Source organism: Pipistrellus kuhlii, unplaced genomic scaffold, assembly GCF_014108245.1.
Source record: "Pipistrellus kuhlii isolate mPipKuh1 unplaced genomic scaffold, mPipKuh1.p scaffold_m20_p_3, whole genome shotgun sequence".
Taxonomy (NCBI): domain Eukaryota; kingdom Metazoa; phylum Chordata; class Mammalia; order Chiroptera; family Vespertilionidae; genus Pipistrellus; species Pipistrellus kuhlii.
Genome location: NW_023425529.1, coordinates 55,872,050 through 55,896,413, shown reverse-complemented (window position 1 = coordinate 55,896,413; position 24,364 = coordinate 55,872,050). Strand labels below are relative to the sequence as shown.

Sequence of the window (24,364 nt, the reverse complement as noted above, 5' to 3'; positions counted from 1 at the left end):
AGAGGAAAGGAGAGGAGGAGAGAGAAACATGGAGGTGAACGTTAAACATCTATCAACTGCCTCCTGCATGGCCCCTATCAGGGATTGAACCTAAAACCTGGGGATGTGCCCTACTGGGAATCAAACCAGCAACCTTTCAGTGCATGGGACAATGTCCAACCAACTGAGCCACAGCTGCCAGGGCTGTGGCAATTTTTAATAGAGGATACTTGATGCAGGTGTTTCTTTCTAACTTAGAACAATGACTTCATCTCTTCACAGTGTGCCTCTCTGAAAGAGGCATTGCTACTTGCTAACCAGTCCCTTATGGGCCCACCTCAATTTGATCTCCATGCCAACTACTTCACCGTAATTGGTCCCTTGATGCTGATGTCCTGCCCCACCAATCTACCCTATACATCATGCCATTTCTTGCTGTGGGATTTCATTAATGCTGTTTCCTCCTGCCTGAAGTTTCCTTGCTCTCCCATCCTCCCTGCCCCAGCACATACACCTTCTTCATATATCTAACTCCTTCTCACCTTTCCAAACCCAGGTCCAGATTAGCCTTTTCCGGGTCATTCTAATCCTTTTCTGTTGAGTTGCTTTGCTTCTGTGCTTCTGTCCCCTCCCCACAACCCCATTGCATGGCACCTGAGCATACTAATGCTAGAATATTCTAATCTAATAGTAATACCTACAACTTATTATTGTATAAAAGATACATGCATGTGTATATTTGCTACTAATAGTAATGCCTAACACTTACTAGGCTCTTGTTATGTATCGATAACTATTGAATGTTTTATGTACGCTATATCATTTAATCCTGACAACCACGCTATGAGATATTATCTTCATCTGACAAACGTAAGACACAGAGAGGTCTATAAAAATCCCAAGGACACAGAGCTCTAAGCATTGCCTCTGGATTTGTGTGTACTCCTAAGACCTCACTCTGGGCAGCACTGCACCATGTGTACTTTGTGTATGTTACAGGATGTATGGCTAAGAACAAAAGAAAAAAGAAAAAGAAAAAAGGAAGAGATCCTAAGACACATCTTAGACATGATTATCTGAGTTTCCAAGAAGAACTAAATTGACAGACTCGAGTCCATAGTTTATGTTTTTGGTTCATCTTACTAAGAAATAAACAATGAGCAAAAGTATAGCCAAAGAGAGAGGAAAGGCCCTTACATTGGGGGTAGGGGGAAACAAAGAGTCTAGCTGATTAACTCTTGATTTGTTAATGATTTTTGCTGTCATTTACAGAGAACTATTGTTAAGGCAGTCATAAAGAGACTGTAATAGCCAAAGTGCTGGACTTTGAGGGAGAACTAGGTTTAAATTTCAACACTCTCAACTGCACTGAAATGCCGGGCAGATTATTTCATCGCTCTCTCTTTCCCCATATAAAATGAGAAAAGTAATACCCATCAAGGATGATGTATTAAAGATTAAATAAAATGATATATGTGAATGCACCTAAAACAGTTATATGTCACATTGTCAGTGCCCCAGAATAATCTGTTTACCCTGGAGGAATAAAATGTAAAATATGGCATTGCTTAGTGGTTTCGATGTTCTTTTTTTAACCCTTTGCTTTCACTATAACATCTCATCACCCATCTCTGGCCATACAAAATATACTATATATTTTTATGTGGGCAACTCCCAGCAACCTTTCAGTGCATGGGACAATGCCCAACCAACTGAGCCACACCTGCCAGGGCTGTGGCAATTTTTAATAGAGGATACTTGATGCAGATGTTTCTTTCTAACTTAGAACAATGACTTCATCTCTTCACAGTGTGCCTCTCTGAAAGAGGCATTGCTACTTGCTAACAATTATGGTCCTGAGGGGAAAACATTGCCCTTGTTGGTAATATGTATAAACTAGTGCATGAAAATTTGTTCACTTGGGTGGTCCCTCAGCTCAGCCTGCACCTTCTCACAGTCCAGGAGCCCTTGGGGGATGTCCATCTGCTGGCTTAGGCCCTTTCACTGGGGGATCAGGCCTAAACTAGCAGTCAGACATCCCTCTGGCAGCCTGGAAGACCTCGAGGGATGTCGACTAACGGGGAGCAGGATTAAGCCATTAGTCAGATATCCTTAGTGCTGCTGCAGAGGCAAGAGGCTCCCACCACTGCTGCTGTGTTGGCCAACCATGAACCAGCTTCTGGCTGACCATTGCACCCCCTGTGGAAGTGCACTGACTACGGGGGGGGTGGGGGGGTAGGCAGCTCCTGCATTGAGCATCTGCCCCCTGGTGGTCAGTGTGCATCATAGCGATGGTCATTCCTGGTTATTCCGCCATTAGGGTCAATTTGCAAATTACCCTTTTATTATATAATAAAATAAAATGGCTTTCAGACTTAACATACATGATGTGGGGTCTGAATTGATAGCATACCAAAGATTTTTTTACTGTTCATAATGCATTTGGTAGCCAGGATGGATTTTGTAGTACTTCTGGTAAAATTGTGATTTACATAGCCAACTTTTTTAAGCAGTTCAAATAATTCATTATATCAGAATTTTGATTGCTTTGTTATCTATCCTGGCTATACCCTGAAACTTGAAGTTTTATACTCTTATTTATTTACTAGTAGCCCTGCGCACAAATCCGTGTGCAAGTAGCTGGTTGCCACTTGCCTCAGCTGGCCACCTGCCCAGTGCCACTCATAGCTCACTGCCCCACCCTCTGGTAGCTCTCCAGTGCTTGTAGATCAGTCATGATGTTACAGCATCCAGGCTAATTTGCATATTCCTCTATTATTATATTAGATGCTTTGGGTATTAAATATTGTTATTTGATTTATTTAATTGTTAATACATATTCTACATGTGTGAAATAAGAATATGCAGAATGGATATACATGTTTTAAATAATAATAAGAAGATGTCTACATGCCCACCATCCAGCTTAGAATATAGAGTATTGATGACCACATGAAGCCCATGTACTCTCCTCAAGCATTGTTCTTTATCACCCAGCTGTAATGCTATCCTATGTATCATTTACCTATTTTTCTTTATAGTTTCTATTGTTCTCTTACTGTACATTTTGGTTATTTCCAGATATTGCTAATACAAAAGCTGTCCCATTTAATTTATCTCACTTTACACATGCGCTAGTTTCTAAAGAATTTATACCATGCAATGGAGCTGCTGGATTGTACATGGCTTGGCTTTGCTAGACCAGGCCAGATGGTCCCCATATACTGTCCTCTCAGTAGCACATGAGATCCCACTGCTCTACAATGACTATCTTGGGCTGCCATAACAAAATATTATAGATTGGCTGGCTGAAACAACAGAAACCTATTTTCTAACTCTTCTGGAGACTGGAAAGTCCAAAATGAAGTTTTCAGCAGGGTTCAGTTTCTGATGAGTGCTCGCTTCCTGGCTTGCAGACAGCTGCCTTTCCACTAAGTTCTCGGTGGAGAGGAGTGCTCTTTCTCTTTTTTAAGGACACCAGTTCTATGGGGTCAGAGCTCCATACTTATGGCCTCATTTAACTTTGTTTCCTAAAGGCCTTGTCTTCAACACAGTCAGGTGGAGGGTAGGGAAGGTGGTCAGGCTTCAACATACAAATTTGGGGGCGGCTCGAGGAGAGACACACTCAGTCCATAGCAATGATAAACACTTGTTGTCAGAGGTCTTATTTTTGTCAAGCTAGTGGATATAAATTGTTATCTCATTGTGACTTTCTCTTTATATGATAAAACATACACAATAAAATTTACCATTTCTACCATTTTAAGTGTACAATTCAGTGTCATTAAGTACATCCCTATTGTTGTGCAACCATCAGTCACATAATCCATTTCTGTAAGTCTTTTTATCTTCTCACATTGAAACACCATACTTATTAAACAAAAACTCCCACTTCCCTCCTGCAAGCCCGTGGCAGTCATCATTCTACTCCTTTTTTAAGCAGTAGAATTTCATAACTCTATATATCTAGTGCAAATAACATCTTACAGTATTTGCCCTTTTCCAACTGGAAACTTCCATATTTCACTTAGTATAATGTCTTCAAGGTTCATCCATATTGTAGCATGACAGAATTTCCTTTCTTTTGTGTTATCCACTCATCAATTGATAAAACTTGGGTTGCTGCCACTTTTTGGCTGCTGCGAATTACATCGCTATGAACATGGGTATGCAAATAAGTACACAAAAATGGGTGTACTATTTGAGTCTTGCTTTCAGTTCTTTGAGTGTATATCATAGTGGTTTTGAATTTTTGTTTCCCTCATTATTAAAAAAAATGGAATATCTTACTTTTATTGATTATTGTGGGCCATTATTAGCCATCTGTGTTTGCTCTTCTTTAAAGTATTTGTTCATATATTTTACTTTTTTTTTCCATAACGGATTGCATGTTTTTATTTTTAGGAGTTATTTATGCATTCTGGACACTGATCTTTTGCTGCTTTTCTGTGTGGCAGTTTTCTCTCGATTTGTGACTTGTATTTATGATCAGAAGCCCTTAAATATAACAGAATTTATTTTTATGCCTTTTTATCTTGTTTAAGGAGTCTTCTACATTGAGTACATTAAGATATTTAATTTTTTTTTTTTTTGCCCAGTCAGCATAGCTCAGTGATTGAGCATCAATCTATGGACCAGGAAGAATTTCTGGGAAGGACATATGCCAGGGTTGCAGGCTCAATCCTCAGTATGAAGTGTGCAGGAACCAGCCAATCAATGATTCTCTCTCATCATTGATGTTTTATTTCTCTCTCTTCCTTCCTCTCTGAAACTAATAAAAATATATATTTTTAAAAAGACATTTTTTTTCATAATCCTAATTAAAGAAAACATGAGATACAGCAGAATTTTAAATTTGAAATTTTATTTATCAAGTGTTTATTGAGTCCTGCTATGTGTTCCTACACTTTTAGAAGCTACTGATTTTTTTGCCCTTTTGGAACTTAACATTTTTTTAGGAGAAAGACAATAAACAAATGGGTATATAACATAAGACCAGCTTGCCATCATGCTATGAAGAAAGAATAAAAGAAGAAGGGTATATTTAGAGCAAAGTGTGACTCAAAGTGTGGTGATAGTCCATACAGCTCTTAGTCCCAGCTCTATCACTATTTCTGCAATTGGGTGAAACTCATCTTACATGCCAATTAAATGTGCAGATGGAATCAAATAATATGTATGACTCCTTTCATCTTGAAAAATTTTCTAGGATTCTGAGAAATCTAAAAGGATTTTTGCTTTTATTTTTTGCTCCTTGGGATAAATTTTCGAAGAAAATAATATGTAAGTTTGAATTTTACCAAAGCTGAAAAAATGTAGTTCACTTCCAATCCTGATTCTTAACTCTGTATCCTAGGAAGAGTTCATCATTTCCAATAAAACGGATGTTAGATTCCAGTAGAAGCACTGTAAGTGGGGAGCCATCTGTAACGGGATTTCCCTATAATTAAGATGACTCTGCAGAGAAAGTTATAAAAGCCAGTCTTCCATGATTGGCTGCAAAAAGTAAAGCACTAAAGTTGCTAAGTAATACTATAGATTTCAAAATTTATATGTATCTTTAGAGCTAGTCTCATAAAGAGAATGATTATTTAACATTCTAAATTTCTGAAAATGGCTTTCATAGAGGGGAGAAAATGTAACACACACTGCTTTCCTTTTTTATCTATGGACATTAAAATGTAAATTTCACCTTGGAGAGTGTGGAAAATCTTCCCATGGAATGAATGCTAAATTGAGCGTGACAGGTGGTCGTGATTGATCACTATTTATTATCAGGAGAGGAAGAAGAGAAGCCTTTTTTGTCTAATGAAATATAACACAACACAAAAGGAAAATGCAAAGACAGGTCATTTTTGAACTACAACATAAACCATCTCTTTTTATTTTTTTTTATTTTTATATCTCTTTGAAAAACTGAACAGAAGCATATGAATCTTATTCTTCCCACCTATCTGAGGGGTTACCTTGGACTCTGACTGCCTTGTACTTGAACAATCCTTGTTCCAATTCTAATTCTGTCCCTTAAAGCTGAGAAAACTTGAGCAAGTTGTTTAGCCTCAGGTAATTTCTACCCTTTGGTAAAATGGGGATGGTGGTAACTTAAGTCACATATTCACTGATTAAAAGAAAAAAAGTGTGGCCATCTTTAAATATTCAGAAGTCATAAAACAGCCATTTTCTTCTTCCTCCCCTAGTTTCTTTTTCATTTTATTTTTTATTTGGGATGAAAGTTTTTGGAGTCATCTTAAAAATTACAAGCATTCTTTTAGCTGCTGTAGAAACTGGTAGACTGTCAAACCTCAGAGGGAAGGTAGGGGAGGTTGAGATCAACCAAAGGACTTGTACGCAGGCATGTAAGCATAACCAGTGGTCACGGACAACAGAGGGGTGGGGGCATGCATGCGGAGGGGTTTGGAAAGGGAATGGGGGGATGAGGACAAATATGTGATACCTTAACCAATAAAGAAATTTAAAAACTAAAACAGACAAGAAGATACCACCAAAAACAAACAAAAAGAAACTAGTAGGTTCCTTATTCTGCCCCCTTCTGGCCCTTAAGAAAGTCACATATCCTCCCAGAGCCTCACTTTTCTTATGTACCAAATAAAAATGATACCAATTCATAAGGATCATAGGTTCCCCCATGGACTGTGAGTGTTTCACTTTATGAATATATGTTTATCTTAAGCAGTGGCTTAAAATATTGGCTTCAGGTATGTGTTTCTAGAATTCTGGAAATAACATATTTTTGTATTTGTTTGTGTGTCTTTTTCTGGAGAGAAATTCCTTTCCTTTCAAAACATTCCTAAAGAAGTTTATGACTCAAAATGTTTAAAAACCACTTTCTCAACATGAGACCAAACAACTTCCTAAAAAGCAAGAGGATCATAACCTGAGCAGACGTGTTAACGTAATACCATAAGGAAAGTGTTGATGTGGATAGAGTTTGGTCCTCACTAGAAGTAGAGTATAATAAAAAGGAGGTCACAGCAGTAAATATTGACATCCTCCAGGGAAGAGAGGAGATCTTGGTGAATGGTCTTGAGGAGTTCTAATGCCAACATCTAGATCAACCTTAACACGAAGACCGAGGAGTTGTCCACTTGTCCTTGCTGGAAAGGGTTCCTATTACAATGGCAATGCCATCCCTTTATTATTGATTTATTTACTTATTTTTAAATTAAGTTTTATCGGGGCAACATTAGTCAACATGAACATACAGGTTTCACGTGTGGATCACTAAGTTACAAAATCTGTATATAGGACAGGTGCCCACCACCCAAAGTCAGATATTCTCCTGTCACCTCATATTAGGACCCCTTTCTCCCCCCGCTCTCCCCTCCCTCTGGCAACCACCACACTGCTGCTTGTGTTCATGGGTTTCAGTTTTATATCACACATATGAGTGAGATCATATAGTTCTTAGCTTTTTCTGTCTGACTTAGTTCACTTCCCATAATGTTCTCAGGGTCCATCCATGTTGTTGTAAATGACACTATGCCATCCTTTCTTATGGCCGTGTAGTACTTCAGTGTGTATATGCACCACATCTTCTTTATTGAGTCCTCTATTGCAGGGCACTTTGGCTGTTTCCAAGTCTTGGCCACGTGAGTAATGCTGCACTGAACATAGGCGTGCATTTGTCTTTGCATATAAATGATTTTGAATTTTCCAGGTATATACTCAGGAGTGGGGTGGTTGGGTCATCTGATAGCTCTATTTATAATTTTTTTGAAGAATCGCCAGACTACTTTCCATGTGGTTGTACCAGTCTACATTTTCACCAACAGTGAAGGAGGGTTCCCCTTTTTTCCCCAACCTCCCCAACATTGGTTATTGCTTGTCTTGTTAATAATGGCCACTTTTACTGGTGTAAGGTAATATCTTATTGTAGTTTTAATTTTCATTTCTCTGATTGCCAATGAGGTGGAACATCTTTTCGTATATTTATTGGCTGTTCATATGATTTCTTGGGAAAGGTGTATTTTCAGGTCCTCGAGCCACTTTTTGATTGGATTGTTTATTTGTTTGGTGTTGAGTTTTACAAGTTTCTTTGTATATTTTGGAAACTAAACCTTTTCAGAGCTGCTGCTTGCAAATATCATCTCCCATCTGGTTGGCTGCCTGTTTGTTTTGTTGTCCATTTCTTTTGCTGTGCAGAAGCTCTTCAGTTTAATATAATCCCATTCATTTATTTTTGCCTTTACTTCCCTTACTTTTGGGTGAAGTCCATAAAATGTTTTCTATCACCCAGGTCCATAAGTTTGGTACCAATATTTTTTTCTAGGTGACTTATAGTTTCAGGTCTTATGTTTAAGTCTTTGATCCAATTGAATTAATCTTTGTACATGGGGACAAAGTGGAATCCAGTTTCCTTCATTTGCATGTGACTTTCCAGTTTTCCCATTTATTGAAGAGACTGTCTTTACTCCAATGTACATTTCTGGCTCCTTTGTCAAAAATTCTCTCTCCATATATGTGTGGTTTAATAGCTGGGCTCTCTATTTAATTCCATTGATCTGTGTATCTGTTTCTCTGCAAATATCATGCTGTTTTGATTATCGTAGCACTGTAGTATATTTTGAAGTCAGGTATCATGATACCTCCAATTTCGTTCTTTTTTCTTGGGATTGCTTTGCCTATTCTTGGTCCTTTGTGATTTCATACAAATCTGATTTCTCCTTCTATTTTTTTTTAAATGACATTTGGATTTTGATGGGAATTGCCTTAAATCTGTATATTGCTTTGGGTAAAATGGCTTTTTTAACTATGTTGATTCTTCCAATCCCTGAGCATGGGATATTTTTTTCATTTCCTTGTATCTTTTTCAATCTCCTTTAATAATGTTTTGCAATTTTCATTATATAGATCTTTTACATTCTTTGCTAAGTTTATTACAAGGTGTTTTATTCTTTTGGTCCTATTGCAAAAGGAATTGTTTTCTCCATTTCTTTTTAAAGGGATGGCTTCAACATAATAAAGGCCATCTTTTTAGATATGGCTCCTTTTCTTTTCATTCTCTACTCACTTCTGATTATATCTTGTCTCCCACGTAGTTCTGTTTACAGTGAGTATTCTTATTTGTGGGCCAATAAATTTCTCATCAGGCATCTATCTCAGTATACAGCAGTCTCCTCTGTTTGGTAATACGTTTCTCACCTCTGAGAAATGGGACCCTCTGGGTGTGCAGTTTTGAGTTCTGCAAGACAAAGAGCTCAAATGAGATTCGCCAGAAAGTTGACTGTCTTCCCTGAGACTTTCTCAGTATACTCACTGCCCATTCACGGTGCTTCCTAATCATTTCCATGTTGAACCTCTGTCGGAAAGAATGCCTATCTCACCCTGGTTTGTGTGACTCAGTTGGTTGAGCATCATCCCAGGTTTCTGCTTCAGTTCCCAGTCTGGGCACATGCATGGTTTGCCAGCTCGATTCCCAGTAGGGGCTGTACAGGAGGCAGCCGATCAATGTTGTGCTCTCTCATAGATATTTCTCTCTCTCCCTTTCCTTTCTTATCTCTCTAAAAATCAATAAAAATATCTTTAAAAAATGCCTACTCCATAAGGTTATACAAGAATTAAATAGGATAATATATGTTGAAACTATTGAGCCAGGCCTTGTCATAATGTTAATAAATGTTCATTTCATTTCTGCTCTAGTTCTTTCCCTTCAATATCAACCCTCTGCAATTTGTCACCAGTCTCCCATAATAGTCACAAGAATATTTATCACTTATACTTTTCCTTTGTTGCATAAAAACTCATATGTCACCCTAGCTGGTTTGGCTCAGTGGATAGAGCATTGGCCTGTGACTGAAGGGTCCCAGGTTCGATTTCGGTCAAGGGCACATGCCTAGGTTGCAGGCTCGATCTCCAGTAGAGGGTTTGCAGGAGGCAGCCAATCAATGATTCTCTCTCATCACTGAAATCAATTATATATATATATATATATAAAATTTTAAGTCAGATGTCCACATTGGATGGCATTGTATTAAGGGGTGGGGGGGATATCTTACCTCTTTCTAATGCTTACTAAAATTAAGAAAATCTATACATTATATATGTCTTAGTATTGCTGTTGTAGTGATTTAAAAAAAGATTGGGTATAGCTAGTGTTTATTTTTTTTAAATAATTTTTCATGTCCTAGTTAAATAGCACCTTTAATAACCTTTTTATCTAAGTAGTAAACAAATTCAATGAAAAAAAAAACCTTAAATGCCTGTAATGTGCAAGTTTCTGTATAAGGAAGAAATATGAATAAGAGTCCCAGCTCCAATGATTTTCTAAGCAAGCCTATGCCTGCAGAAATACTAGCTTTCCCAATTATCTTACTAGCCTGATAGTAAGAGAAAGTTTTACCTTCCTTATCTCCTACTCCCAACGTTATCACATTAAAGTCAGCCAACATGTGGAAACTTGGCGTGGCAGGAGTATTTTTGGCCTCTTTCTTTCTAGGGAGGGTATTCACAATAATATCCTAAGAATTGACATTTATCCTTCAACAGTGATTTTCATCTACTGGAGAACATGTTTTCCACACTAAAAGTGCAATGAGATAAAAGACTGCTCTGTGATTCATGGGAGGGTAACCAGACCATTCTAAGAGTCTCTGTTCCCTGCCTTCACATGGACATGGCAGTCTCATAATGGTAGAAAAATTAAGTTTTGTATATATGCCCTTAAAAGACACAGAAAGTTATCCTCTTTAAGATGCTTTCAACTAACTTATCTAAGTCTTATTTTTCTCACTTATCAAATGAGATCCATTTATTCACTCAAATATATATTTGCACAAATTGAACCCTAAAGTTTGTGTTTTTCTGCCCCTCTTTTTCCCCTCCCCCCAAGAATTTAAGTATATTTAGTCCAGAAAACGGAGGGGGAGAAAGTCTAGGGAGATTCTGAGTTGGAATTTGAGAACAAGGATTCCAAATTTTATATCTTTAGTTTTTAACTACCCAACAGTAAGGGCCTTGCAAATTGTAGATGCTGAGATGCTGAACACACACACACACACACACACACACACACACACACATGTACGTACGTGAGAGCCAGAGAGAGACCTAAGGATTTGGGGGAGGGGGAAGGGGGGAGTGGAGGACGGCATTGATGAGGAAGCAAACCTTTTTTTTTTTTTTTTTAAGTCAAAATTAAGCTTGTATCATTTGAAACTATAATTTTGAGGCATACAAAATTTCACCAGGAAATGTAAAAGATGAATGTTTAGCATGCTTTCAAGTGAAGGCCTTCTGTATATTTAAATGTCACTGCCCCCTGCCAAAGATAAGCATCTCTTGGTGGAAATAGGTCCAGTGTGCACTTGTAACATGCTTTTAAGGATGGCCTCTTCTATAAACTCATTGCTTTATTTTTATAAAGTACTGTAGCACATTTTAGTGCATCGTTTTAGATGCAGCTTAATAATTAGCCACATCCTTTCTCCAGTGTTTTTATATCACAGCTCTTCCAGAAATTGACTTCTATATAGAAATCACATTTGAATTACACTTGAGGTAAAGCTTAAAAGCAAATATTATGACTCAGGGTTATAATTTGAGGCTTTAGAATTACTGGTCACTGAAGACACCGCTAAATAGAATCCAAGCTGATTTCTATTCAGGAGCGGATACGAAGTACGGGAGCCTCTATTATCGTTGACTTCAGGGATATTTTTACGGCGCCTCCTGACAACTCTGCGATATGCTAGTCATCACACTCGTCGGGATTCCTCTTATTCGTGTAGTGAGGCTTGGAATTCTGAGGGACTACTGCGCCAGGGCTACGCTTTCATGGATTTCTTCAGCTTTGCCCAGAATTTCTTAATGCTTTGCATATGGAATGAAGCCTCCTCGATTAAGCTAAAATGGAGCCATGCAACCAACAACTTTTGTTTCTAGAAAAATGATAAATTTGGACAGAGAACTAAATGTTGCCTGCTAATCTAATACTTGCAAGAAGCAGGAATGATTCAAATAGTGCATTTGTGTCGAAGAGCAGATTTCACATTTCTTTAAAATCAGTGTTCAGCAAACGAGCATTGAGGCCCTTCTCTCAGAGTCTTTGGGGAAATAATGGTGAAAAACAGACTTAGTCTCTACCCTTTTAGAACTTATAGCTTAGTGAGGGGAAATACATTCATCAAATATTGACAAAAATTGATCAGTAGTTCTAAACTGTGATGATTTATACAAGGGTTTCTCAACCTCAGCATTACTGACATTTGGGGCCAGATCATTTTTTGTGGTGGGGGGTGCCCTGAACATTGTAGAGTAGTTAGCAGCATCTCTATTCTTTACCCACTGTAGCCAATAGCAGCCCCCTCCAAGTGTGACCATAAAAATGTCTTCTGATGTTCTCACCCCTGGTTGAGAAGCACTGATTATATAAAGGAGAAATACAAGGCACTTGGAGAACCTCTAGCAGGGAAATTGGACCTAAATTGGCAAAATCTGAGAAGTGATATGGGAATGTGTGTGTTAAGCTCTGATGGGACTGCCTAGACAGAGGGCTGAGAGAGCTGGAAAGGACATGGGGAGAAGGAGAGGAAAATGGCAGGAAAACACGTTACTTAAGGTTAAAATGGTGACATGTGAGTTACCCTAGTGAGTTCCTCAAGGACAGGGCCAGCTGTTCCGTCCCCTTGCAGTCACTCTAGGACTGGGTACATGAAGGCCCTCCTGAGATTTTCATCAAAGGCATAATACATCCAACCTAACAAGGACAGTGCGAAGCATTGGGGAGTGGTATAACTATGGCCAGGCCATGCTCTGGTTCCTGTGAACTCACAATTTGTTGGGAACATGATAGAGAAAACTTGCACTGCTCTGGAGGCTGGGGGGAGAGAGAAAGTTTGCCCTGAAAAGGTGGCATTTGAAGAATGAGGAAGTATAGGCAGGTGCCAGCTGGATGTATGTTTCTCTCCCCAGTACTCATTTTCCAATTTGTCAGTACTTCCATTGTTGCCCTGAGAGCTTCGGCCCACAATTAAATCTAAACACTCAAATGTTGAATTAGCACTTCTCATATAGGAAGACGATAGATAGATAGATAGATAGATAGATAGATAGATAGATAGATGATAGATAGATGATAGATAGATGATAGATGGAAAATATATATCTATATAGGTATATATCTATACATGTATATATCGATATATGTATATATCTATGTCTAGCTAGTCCATATATCTCTCTATATGTGTGACCCTCGCTCCCTCTTCTCTGTACCTCCAGCCGTCTTCAGGCCCCCTCCCTCCCTCCCATACTCATTCCCAGACAGGCAAGTTTCTTCCTGTAGAGGCCTTATACCCTCAGCTCCACCCTCAGCAGCAGATGCTATTTCTTCCTAACAGTTCCAACCAAAGCACCAGGGATCCTGAACTTCACTGTACCTTGGAGGATACAGTGCTCTGATTGGCTAGTAACCCCCTCCCCAAATCTGCAGGTAGACATAGCTTCACCCAGATGGCATCAGAATGAGAGAAAGATGTTTCCACAGGCAAATCCAAGTACTATTAATTAGTCAAAAGCATCCCTTGCCCACTCTAGCAGCCTACCTGACTGCACTGTGAGCTCTGCTACAGTCACTTTGACATTTGTCAGGCAGGTGCTTGGCACTCGGACAATATCCAGTAAATATTGTGAATATTGGTTGAGTTACTGAGTGGATGAGCCAATAAATTGGTATTATTGTTTTGTTTAACATTTAGAGCTCTGATCATTGAGGGAGAATAGTCAGGAAAACCAGCTGGGAGTCTGGGAGTCTGATGAAGATATTTGGTCGACTTCGTTGTTGTGTTGAATTTCAGGGTTGCAGTCTCCTTCCTAGTACAGGAGCAAAACATCCCAAGGTTAGACACCAATCTCTCCCACAAAGAAACCATCTGATGAAAAGCCAGGAGTAATACAGTCTTGCGAAGGCGAGTGCCGCACTATCTTGAGCGATAAGGTGGAACACCTAAGTATCCTCCATCGAAGGAGAGAGCGAAGCTGTCCTCATGCTCTGCAGGACAGATAATGGCTCGGCAGGCAGTGGCAGGCTGAGCAAGAAACTGATCTGTAAGCACCTGTAGTTAGAACATGGAAAGGCACAGCCTGAAATAACATTCGGAGCTTAACATCCATGCAAATAAATTTACCTGGACCAAGCAGAATGGTCAGAGAGCACAAGAGCGTGAATCTTGACAAAATAGCAGCCATGCCAAGGCCCTGGGTGGCCCAGCTCAGCGCCCTTTCTTTTATCCACCCGCAGAGCCACCTTTGTAGAATGAAGCAGGCCTCTCTCTCATCAGGATACTATGCTCATTTCTCTGTGATGCTGACCATACTTCTTTTTAATTGGGACAGGAAGGCCTTTTCCCTTCCTCAGCTTGCAGGAGAGGAGAGCAGAATATGAGATCCTGGCAGAAGGAGGAGCCAAGAGAAATAAGGATGGAGCAGATTTATTAGGACACACTGTAAGCAGATGCGTTCAGTGTATAAGCTATCCAGCTACCCCTAGCTTCTGATGCTGTTATTCAAAACATTTAAGAAATGTATCCTCCATTTTCTCTATAGAAATAATACTTATGTATATGAGTGTAAATTATGTAATAAATATATACACATATGCATAGATATGTATACATATATATTATTAGAATATCCTATATAATAAAAGGCTAATATGCAAATCAACCAAATGGCAGAACTTATGGTCACTAACCACCAGGGGGCAGATGCTTAATGCAGGAGCTGCTCGCTAGTGGTCAGTGTTCTCCCATAGGGGGAGCACCACTCAGCCAGAAGCTGGGTTCATGGCTGATGAGTGGCAGTGTTCCCACCTCCACAAGGCACTAATGATGTCTGACTAACCACGGAGCAGACCTAAGCCATCAATCGGACATCCCCTGAAACCTCCCGGACTGCTAGAGGGCACAAGTTGGGCTAAGGAATCTCCCTTCTCTCTGCCCTTCCCCCCCACCCCCACCCCAGTGCACGAATCTCATGCACCGGGCCTCTAGTAATATATATATCTTAGTTATACATAAATATATTAAATTTTCATTGAACTTTTGTTTGACTCTCAGTGTTTGCTTTTTTAAATATGCTATTAATGTGCTTTTGAGACTCATGTGCTTGTTCTTACCTTATCTGGAACCCTCATCTTTGGGGGTGGGTGGGGCAGGATCCTTGTCCTCACTAGAGTCCACAATGAGGCATTCCCTACCTGATGGTGCCTTCTCCCTCCCACTCAGGAGTCTCAGTATCTGGGCATGGAATTAGCATTTGTGGAATCCTAGAAGGAAGATGCAGCTATATATTCTTTCTTTATGCAAATGTCTTTATACACTCTTTATGCTATTTATATTTTTGGCAGAGTTCTTAATAATCCCAGACTCCTTAAAGTTGTTAGATTATCTTAAAACTATTCCTTTTAAATTTTAAGCTCCATGTAAAACTTATGTTTGCAAAATTTTTCCACTTCAGTGACAGTTCCCATTAAACTCTAATGCTTAAAAAGCTACTCATATTAGCTCAAACTTCCAGGTTAATTTCATCATCTTGAATTCCCTCATTTTATGGATATTGTCAGAGGGTAATTATATTAAAATGACTAGTAGTAACTATGGTTTTTCTTGTTTTATAGTATAAATGACTGCATTTCAGTCTAAGTTTGTAAATATTTTATTACTTTGTTGAGTCCCTTTGAAAATTAATGTAGTAATTTGTAACATAAGTACTCAGAAAATCATATTACAAGACCTACTTAGGTCATCAATTCATATGGGAAAGTGTATATGTGAAAATCTGTCCATTTGCAAGTAAGATTCATGAGCCAAATCAGGGAATCCATTCAGTTTGGGCAAAGCAGAATGGAAGCCATCCATGATGAAAAGCTTATAGAACATAAAAGACAAAACAAGCTATATTGGTTAACAGAAAATGAAGCTAATGTAAGTGGCTTAGAAAACACGGACACCCATCTGGTCATTTGAAGGCCTGGCTTCAGATGGCAGATTTCTAAGTAGAGGATCATGGCAGATGTTAATGTGTGCCCTGTCCCCTCTGTGACCTTCTGCCTTGTGTTTTAAACACAGGATGACATTACACGCATACCACCTACACCGAACTTATGTTCCTGGAAAAGCAACTGAAATACATATTTTAAAAGTAAAATATAGTCTTGCCTCTTGGTTTTCATTTGCGTTTGGCTTTTAAACATGGCAGAAACCAATAATGGGTTTTCACTTTGAGCTATTTCTAAATGTTATATTGGAAATTAGCTGCAAATGTTACATTCTCTGGAACAAGTTAAATTGGAAATGTTGTCCATGCTAAATGAAATATGCCCACAAGCATTCTTAACTCTGAATGAGAATCCTGAAAGAAAAATGTACTTTTCAAATAACTTTTTAAGATTTACTGCAGTATATGAGAAATTTCACATGGGGAATACCAACTAATAACCACTGTCTTCCTTTGAGATATATTAAAATGGGAAAGCCGTGTGAAAATGAATGCATGTGCTATTAACCATTGGCCTAGTGCTTGCTACAGAGAATAATTTTGGTTCCTCACTGTATGTCCTTAGTATAAAATGATTAGTTTGCATGCTTTAATTCTTTAATATATTCAGAGAGAATCAATAAAGTATTTATATTATCCATATGCAAGAGACGTTTTGTAATCTATCCAATGGTAAATTTCTAATATATCCATCCTTAAAATTTTACTTCTAATTTTTTCTCTCTTCGGGGGGATTAACTCACAGCTACATATTATACACTTTGACTTAAGTTTTAAATCATCTTGTTACATATTTTTGTTCTTAAGGGTAAGGAGAAGCTAATATGAAGTCACTCATACATCTTTTGCTCTTCAGTCTATCACATTACATTTGGGATTTACCATATTCAGGGTTAAGGTGACTTGTCGAGTAACCGAAGAAAATTGCTTAATGATGATTATTCCAAGTGGAATCACAATAGTGAGGTCTTGGGTATGACATCAAAAGTACAAGCATCAAGCTGAAACCGGTTTGGCTCAGCGGTAGAGCGTCGGTCTGTGGACTGGAGAGTCCCAGGTTCGATTCCGGTCAAGGGCATGTACGTTGGTTGCGGGCACATCCCCGGTGGGGGGTGTGCAAGAGGCAGCTGATTGATGTTTCTCTCTCATTGACGTTTCTAGCTCTCTATCTCTCTCCCTTCCTCTCTATAAAAAAAAAAATCAATACAATATATTTTTTGTAAAAAGTACAAGCATCAAAAGAAAATAATAATTTGGACTTTATAAAAATTAAATGTTTTGTGCATCAAAGTATACTATCAAATGATAAGGCAACCCACAAAATGGTAGAGAATATCTGCAAATTATATATTTGATAAGGGGTTAACATATTCCAAAATACATAAAGAGCTCTTACAACTCAACAACAAATAATAACCCAATTTAAAAATGAGCAGAGGGCTTGAATACATCTTTCTCCAAAGAGGACACCTCCAAAGGAAAGGCCTATAACCACAAGGAAAGGTACTCGGCATCACTGGTCACCAGGGAAATGAAATTATAACCACAAGGAGATATCACAGTGTGCCCACTAAAATGGCTGATTTCAAAATTAAGACAATGAAAAATAACAAGTATCGAATATTAGCAAGGATTTGGAGAAATTGGAAACTTTGTGGATCACTAGTGAGAATATAAAATGGGTGGTCTCTGTGGAAAACAGAGGGTTCCTCATGAAGTTAAATATAGAATTGCCATATGATCCAGCAGCTCTCCTCCTAGGTATATAACCAAAAGGGTTGAAAACAGAGCTGGGAATGATACTTGTACACCAGTGTTTACAGCAGCGTAATTCACAGTAACCAAAGGGTGGGTCCAACCTGGATGTCCATTAACAGAGGAGTGGATTAACAAAATGTGTTATATACATACAAAGAAATGTTATTCAGCCATGAAAAAGGATAAAATTCTGATATATTACAACATGGATGGACCTTGAGGACATTATGCTAAGTAAAAGAAGCCCGACACAAAGGGACAAATATTACGTGACTTCACTTACCTAGAATAGCCAAACTTACAGGCAGAAAGTAGACTAGAGGTTACCAGGGGCTGTAGGGAAGGGTAGAATGGAAAAGTATTATTTAATGGGTATAGAGTTTCCATTTTATAAGATGATAAGAATTATGGAAATGGACAGTGGTGTTAATTGTACAACATTATGAATGTATTTAACACCACTAAACATTACAATTAAAAATGGTGAAGATGGTGAATTTTACATTATATGTATTATGCCACAGTACAAAAAATGTATAATGTACCGTCATGGAATCACAATGCCCTGAAATTTATAAAATATTTTCCTAAAATTAACCAAACCCTTTCTAAATATAAGCATCTCTTTGAAATTTAAATTCACTTATTATCTTCCTGCTGCTTTTGTAATTTTGTGAGTGTGTGAATTTGAGCTAATTAGACAGGTTTGGGCAGGAATAATCTCACCCTCTAGCTCCCAGACTTCAAAAGAATGCCTACAGCCCAACCCCAAGTGTGTGAGGAGAAGAAGGCCCTTCCACCACTCGCCCCACTCTGAGTAAAAGAAGCTTTTGGGTGGATGGTGAGAGGGAGGGAGATAGGAGCGGGTGCAGATTGGGGAAAGACCAAAATTTTTTTAAATCTCTGGTCTGCAGCTTCATGAAGGTCTTATTTTTTTAATTCTTGCTCTCAACAAAGGCACAGTATCCCCCCAGCTATTAACTGGAGTCTAAGATCAATCCTGGCGGCTCCTAAATGGGTCATTGTTCTTTGAGCATCTCTAATTGTTAGCATCTGCCTGATGTTGAAGTGGGATGTCCAGCAGGTGAGAGCAAAGCTTTCCCCGGTTTCCAGAGTAACCTACTCAGGAATTTGAATCAAGGGAAAATCAATTCCTTGCTCAGCCGATGGCTCAAAATTACATTGCCTTTTTGTGTGCAGGGAATCGAGAGTCCGGGATGGTGACAATGCATCCATGTGTCTTTGTCGCTAAAGTGGAACCTATTTTGGAGAGCTCCCTCAGCACACCATTGGCACAGACTTGTCAAAATACTGGTAGTTCCAAGCTGGTTACTCTTAAGGGGACCTGAATGCCTCATTTTTTAAAGAGAGCTGGGTACCATTACTTACACATATGCGTGGGTATCTTTGGAATCATGAACTAGATTTTCAATCTCTGCTTCAGTCCTCTCTAAACTGTGCAGCCTCGCAGGTAGTTTTTAATGCCTCTGAGCTTTGGTCTCTATATGTTACGGGTATTACAGGGATGATACTGTTTGCTCATCAAATGAAGGAATGGATGTAAGGTTGCACTAAAATTGTAAAGTGCTTTCTGAAAAGATGTGTTTCTGCCTGGCTGGTGTGGCTCAGTGGCTGAGCATCAACCGATTAACCAAACCGTCAGGGTTCACTTACCAGTCAGAGCACACATGCCCGAGTTGGATGCTCGATCCCCAGTAGGGGGCATGCAGAAGACAACCAATCAATGATTCTCTCATCATTGATGTTTCTATCTCCCCCACTTCCTCTATGAAATCAATAAAAATATATTTTTTTAAATAAATATGTAAATAAGAATTGTTTCTATTAGAGGTTTGTAAGAGGCAGTAATTTCAACCTCTCCAAAATCTCCCTTTAACAATCAAAACCATATAATAGTCAACCTGAATTTTTTAAATCTTATTCATCTTTATCCTCTTTATTCATCTTTATCCTCTTTATTAATCTTTATCCAGGGAGAATTAGATGTTTGCTCTTTCACTGGAGGATAAATTTAGATGGACAATATCTAGTCACCTGTTTTTTGTAACTGTTCGGAGGGTGTTGTTACTTTATAATTACCCTCAAGTCTATTTTTTTTCTTTTTTTCTTCTTCTGGTTTTCGTGTCCAAGGCATATAAAAAGGGAACAGTTTAATATCCTGACCATTTTATAGTCTTCATCGATTTCACCTTCAGGTCACGTATTGCTCTCCTTTCTTTTACCCGATACTAGGCAAATGCTAGAAGCTCACTGATCTGTTCTTCTTGAAATGGACCTGGAGTACAAATACTGGGAGCTGTTTTTATCAAGGATGCCACCAGGAATAAAGCCAAAATTCCCTAATGAGTGCTGTTCATCCAGAGAGACCAAGACAAACCACCCATTATGGCTCTCTCTACTTAATGGCCCACCTTTTCCTTCTCTGCCTTGGCCCCTGCGGCCCTGTGATCTAGTGCCCCTCTCTCCGTGTGTCCTTTTGAAATCTTGAGTTGTGAACATTATATGTCCATCTAAACTTATTTTATGTAAGTTTTTTGTTGCCTTTTAAAGCAGAAATGTAACTCATTTGTAGTCCTGCTTGCTCTGCGGCTCCCAAAGTATTTCTCCACTTATCGCTCCCTTTGAATTTAACGTGCACATTCCACTTTGTCTTATTTTGTCTTATGTCTTTCTTTTGATACCTTGGGTTCTTTTGCCCTTTTAATTATCCAGGCAAGATCTCAAAGAACTGCAACAACCACAAACTGTGAGAAAATGCCCTTTATATTTTTATCTCAGTATTGTGATGTGGGGTTCATATCTGCCCGAACATCATATTTCGGAGTAATCAGAGCTTTAGCGTCCCAATATTAGGAACCTGTAAAGAAATCAAATAAACAGGTCCTTTATTTATCTTGCCAAGATGATATATGATAGCTGGTGAACATCTCAGTTTTTGTCTGTTATTATAGATGGTTGGTGACGCTTGCCCTTTTCCGCAGCCTTTGTCCAATATCGCCAGATTGCCCTTTATGAAGGTTAAATCCCACCTCCTCCCCCCCTCCCCCAATGTATGACAGGACCTGCTTCCCCACAGCCTCACTACTGCTAATCTGAAAAGTAAAAAAGAAAAAAGAAAGAGAGGAAAAAAAAAACCTTGTGGCTTTAATTTGCATTTCTAATGAGTAAGTTTAAACAGCTTTTTTACTTTTATGAGTCATTGGTATTTCCTTTTCTGTGAATTTTCATTAATATCACAGGCCCATTGTTTCTACTGGGTTTTTGTTATGGCGTGTTAAAATCAAGTACATGTAAATATCCCAGATTTGGGCAAATCTTAGAAACTGATCTTTCACCAAAGCAAATCTTTCTGTGGCCTGTCAGACTCTCGGAATTGCCTACTGTGGGTAGAAAAATGAGATATCTGGGTCATCCCTGGGACTTCCCACTATTGGGGGGAAATTATCTAATTAATATTGACGGAAATAAAAAGGGAATGTGATGAAGCATTTAGAATGCTAAATTAATTCCGGTGGTGATTCAAGTACCCCGATATCATTAGCTTCGATTAAGCATCTTTCTTGTAAGAACAATTAAGAACTAAGACTTATTAGATGGATAATGTCACTTAAAAAAGATGAATAGGATCACCAATGCAGTAATTTACAAGTGTCTCTTTTTTCTTTGGCTGTGTGGGGGAAGAGGCAGACCTGAGATGGGTCTCTTTGCATAATTAAAGCTGAGTTTTTCTCATTCCCACTGGAGAACTGATTTTCTGAAAATAAAAGGGACTTAGGACTGTACATAATCTATCTCTTTCTCTCTTACACACACACACACACACACACACACACACACACACACACATAATCTATTGCTTCAAATTGCTCCCTAGCTCTTAAAGAAATGAATTCGGTTTCATTTTTCCTGTGAGTTACCTTACCTTTCCAGACCCCATAGACCTTTCCAAGCACACACCAATCAGACAGGCAGTGGTTGAGAGTGATGAAGGGAGTTACGTCAGTTAATTTAACTTGTTTGGTTGATGGTTTCCAAGTTCTGAGACTAGAAAGATGCTGTCCCTCCCTCTGTGTACATGTGGTTCCTACTGCCTTTTGAGGCTATTGTTTCTCCCATCCTTCCCATCCTCTCTCCACACCACTTGCTCCCACTTGAAGAAGGCGGAAAGCAAAGCAAATCAGATGACCTGTCTGGGTGTCAGGAGGCCCACTTGTGCCCAGTCTCACCTTCATAAAGAGCCTCAGACTTAGGCTTTTACCATTATTTCCATATTCATATCCCAGAGATGCATGGATAGCATTGCAAGGAGAAGGTGCGCCTCTTACAGTTTCACAATGCATGTTTCTGCAGATCAAAGTACCTCCAGAGCACGAAGAATAGACTTTGTAAAAAATAAATCCTATAACTCTAAGGCACTCTTTTGGGGGTTAATAAATTGATTTGTTCAATGCAAATATTTAAAATATTCCATAACTGGAGGGCATGTGCTAGAGGGGTAGGGGAGGCTGAGGGAAGGTCAGTTGGGGAAAAAAAGGAGGCATGTGTACTAATATTTGTAATACTAAACAATAAAAAATTAAAAGGGAAAAAATTGAGTTATTATCAAAATAAATAAATAAAATATTCCATAATCGTGATAACTCCACTTCAATATGTCTTTATTTTTAAAAAATACTAATTAGCTCAAAATTTTTAAGTGGCCTAGACTCTCTGGACTTGGGTACTCAAGAGGGCTGCTTTACTAGTACATGTGTTACTCAATGGAACAAATTCATTGTATCTCTTAGCTAATGCCACCATTATTTGCTGTGCAGATATTTACAGGAGATGTTTGTGGACATTTATGGAGAGAAACTGTGTCAGTTAAAACTATTCTGTTCATATTTTTAAGAGATATGTGTCACGGTATCTGAAAAGACGTTCTAGATTCCAATGCAGCCCTAGCTGGCCTGGCTCAGTGGATAGAGTGTTGGACTGTGGAGCAGAGGGTCCTGGGTTTGATTCCAGTCAAGGGCATGTGCTTTGGTTTCAGGCTCCTCCCCATCCCAGGCCCTGGTCAGGGCTTCTGCAGGCAGTAACCAATCATTGTGTTGCTCTCACAACGATGTTCCTCTCTGTCTTTCCCTCTCTCTTCCACTATTCCTAAAAATCAATGGGGGGAAAAATACCCTCAGGTGAGATTAACAAAAAATTAAATTAAAAATAATAATAATAATAATAATAAATTCTAATGCAAGCACACTGCTCATTAGAAGCTACAGTGTAGTATGAGCACTAGCATATGCGCTGAAGATAAATCAAATTTATGAAGTAAGATCATATTTTTGCTTGCTATACATAGTAGGTGTGCACTTTGGTGCTAAATTTGCATTTCTTTGGGTAGTCAGTGATGCACGCAGTCGCCCGTGTGTAATGTATAAGGAGTAGCAGCTGTGGTTGATGCCCTGATGGGGACCCGACCAGGCCTGAGTCTGCCTCCCTCGTGTTGTGAACTTCTAGTGCTCTCTTCCCCTCTCTGAGAGAACTCACTATACTTTCTAAGGCCTTCCCAGTCCCTGAACTATATCACCAGGAGCATGATTTTATTATTTTAAATTATTATAAAGGAATTAAGTTGTTATGTTTGATTTTGTTATATGATGGGTCTATACATCTTAACATAGATATGTTGATCAGGAATGCATTCAAAATATTCACTCAACACATACTTATTGAGTACCTACTGTGGGCTAAGACACATGTACAATGCATGCCAGGCTCCTGATTCAGTGGAGCTCTAGCGGGAGAGACAGACACCAGGCAAGTACATGAATAGACATTTCAGATTGTTTTAGGCATTGGAAAGGAAATAAAGTAAATTAATGGATAGAGAAAGTGACTTGGGAAGAGTGGGCCAAATTGGAAAGGATGCTCAAGATGAAAAGATGACATTTCAGTAAGATCAGAATAATAAGAGGTTGGTTATGCAAAGACCTGCAGAATAATGTTCCATGTAGAAGGAAGAGCAAGGGTAAAACCTCTAAGGTGGGCATGACTGTAGCATGGTGAATGAGCAGAAGGAAGACAGCGTCGCTGCAATGGAGTGAATGGAGAGGAGAAAGACACAAGGCAAGGGGAGAAAGGCAGGTCGGGGCCAAATTATATCTGACACCATGGTCAGCTGAATGGATAATCCGAAGCCTCTGGAAAATTTTAAGCCAAAGAATAATGTGATTTTTGTTTTGTTTTGTTTTAAATTTTAACTCTGGTAGTTAACTTCAGTAGGTTGGCAAGTTCTGGAATCTATTTCAGTAGTGCAGGAAGGTGATAATGGCTTAGATCAGGATAGCGGTTCTGTAGGTGGTGAGAAGTGGATGGATTTGGGTTATAGTCTAAGAGCGAGCCAGCAGAACTTGCTTACTGATTCAAGATAGAATGTAAGGGCAAGAGAAGGTCCAAGATAACTCTGAGGTGTTTGGCCTGAATAACTTGTTGAATGGGGATGCCATGGGGTGAAGGTAACGGAGGAATCACTCATTCTATTTTGGGCATGTTGAGATTGAAATGCCTTTTTGACATTCCAGAGGAGATGCCCAATATACAGCTTACTAGT

At 38.9% G+C, this 24,364-nt stretch overlaps 1 protein-coding gene and 1 long non-coding RNA gene across 9 annotated transcripts in view; both read left to right on the top strand.

Moving 5' to 3' along the window:
• The window catches only part of GRIP1 (glutamate receptor interacting protein 1), a 658,373-nt gene that overhangs the window by 440,018 nt on the left and 193,991 nt on the right, over positions 1-24,364 (top strand). The window lies entirely within an intron of this gene.
• Positions 9,813-22,928, top strand: LOC118728638. The gene is made up of 2 exons (XR_004990953.2): positions 9,813-9,855; positions 22,822-22,928. It is a non-coding gene; the product is annotated as an uncharacterized LOC118728638 (long non-coding RNA).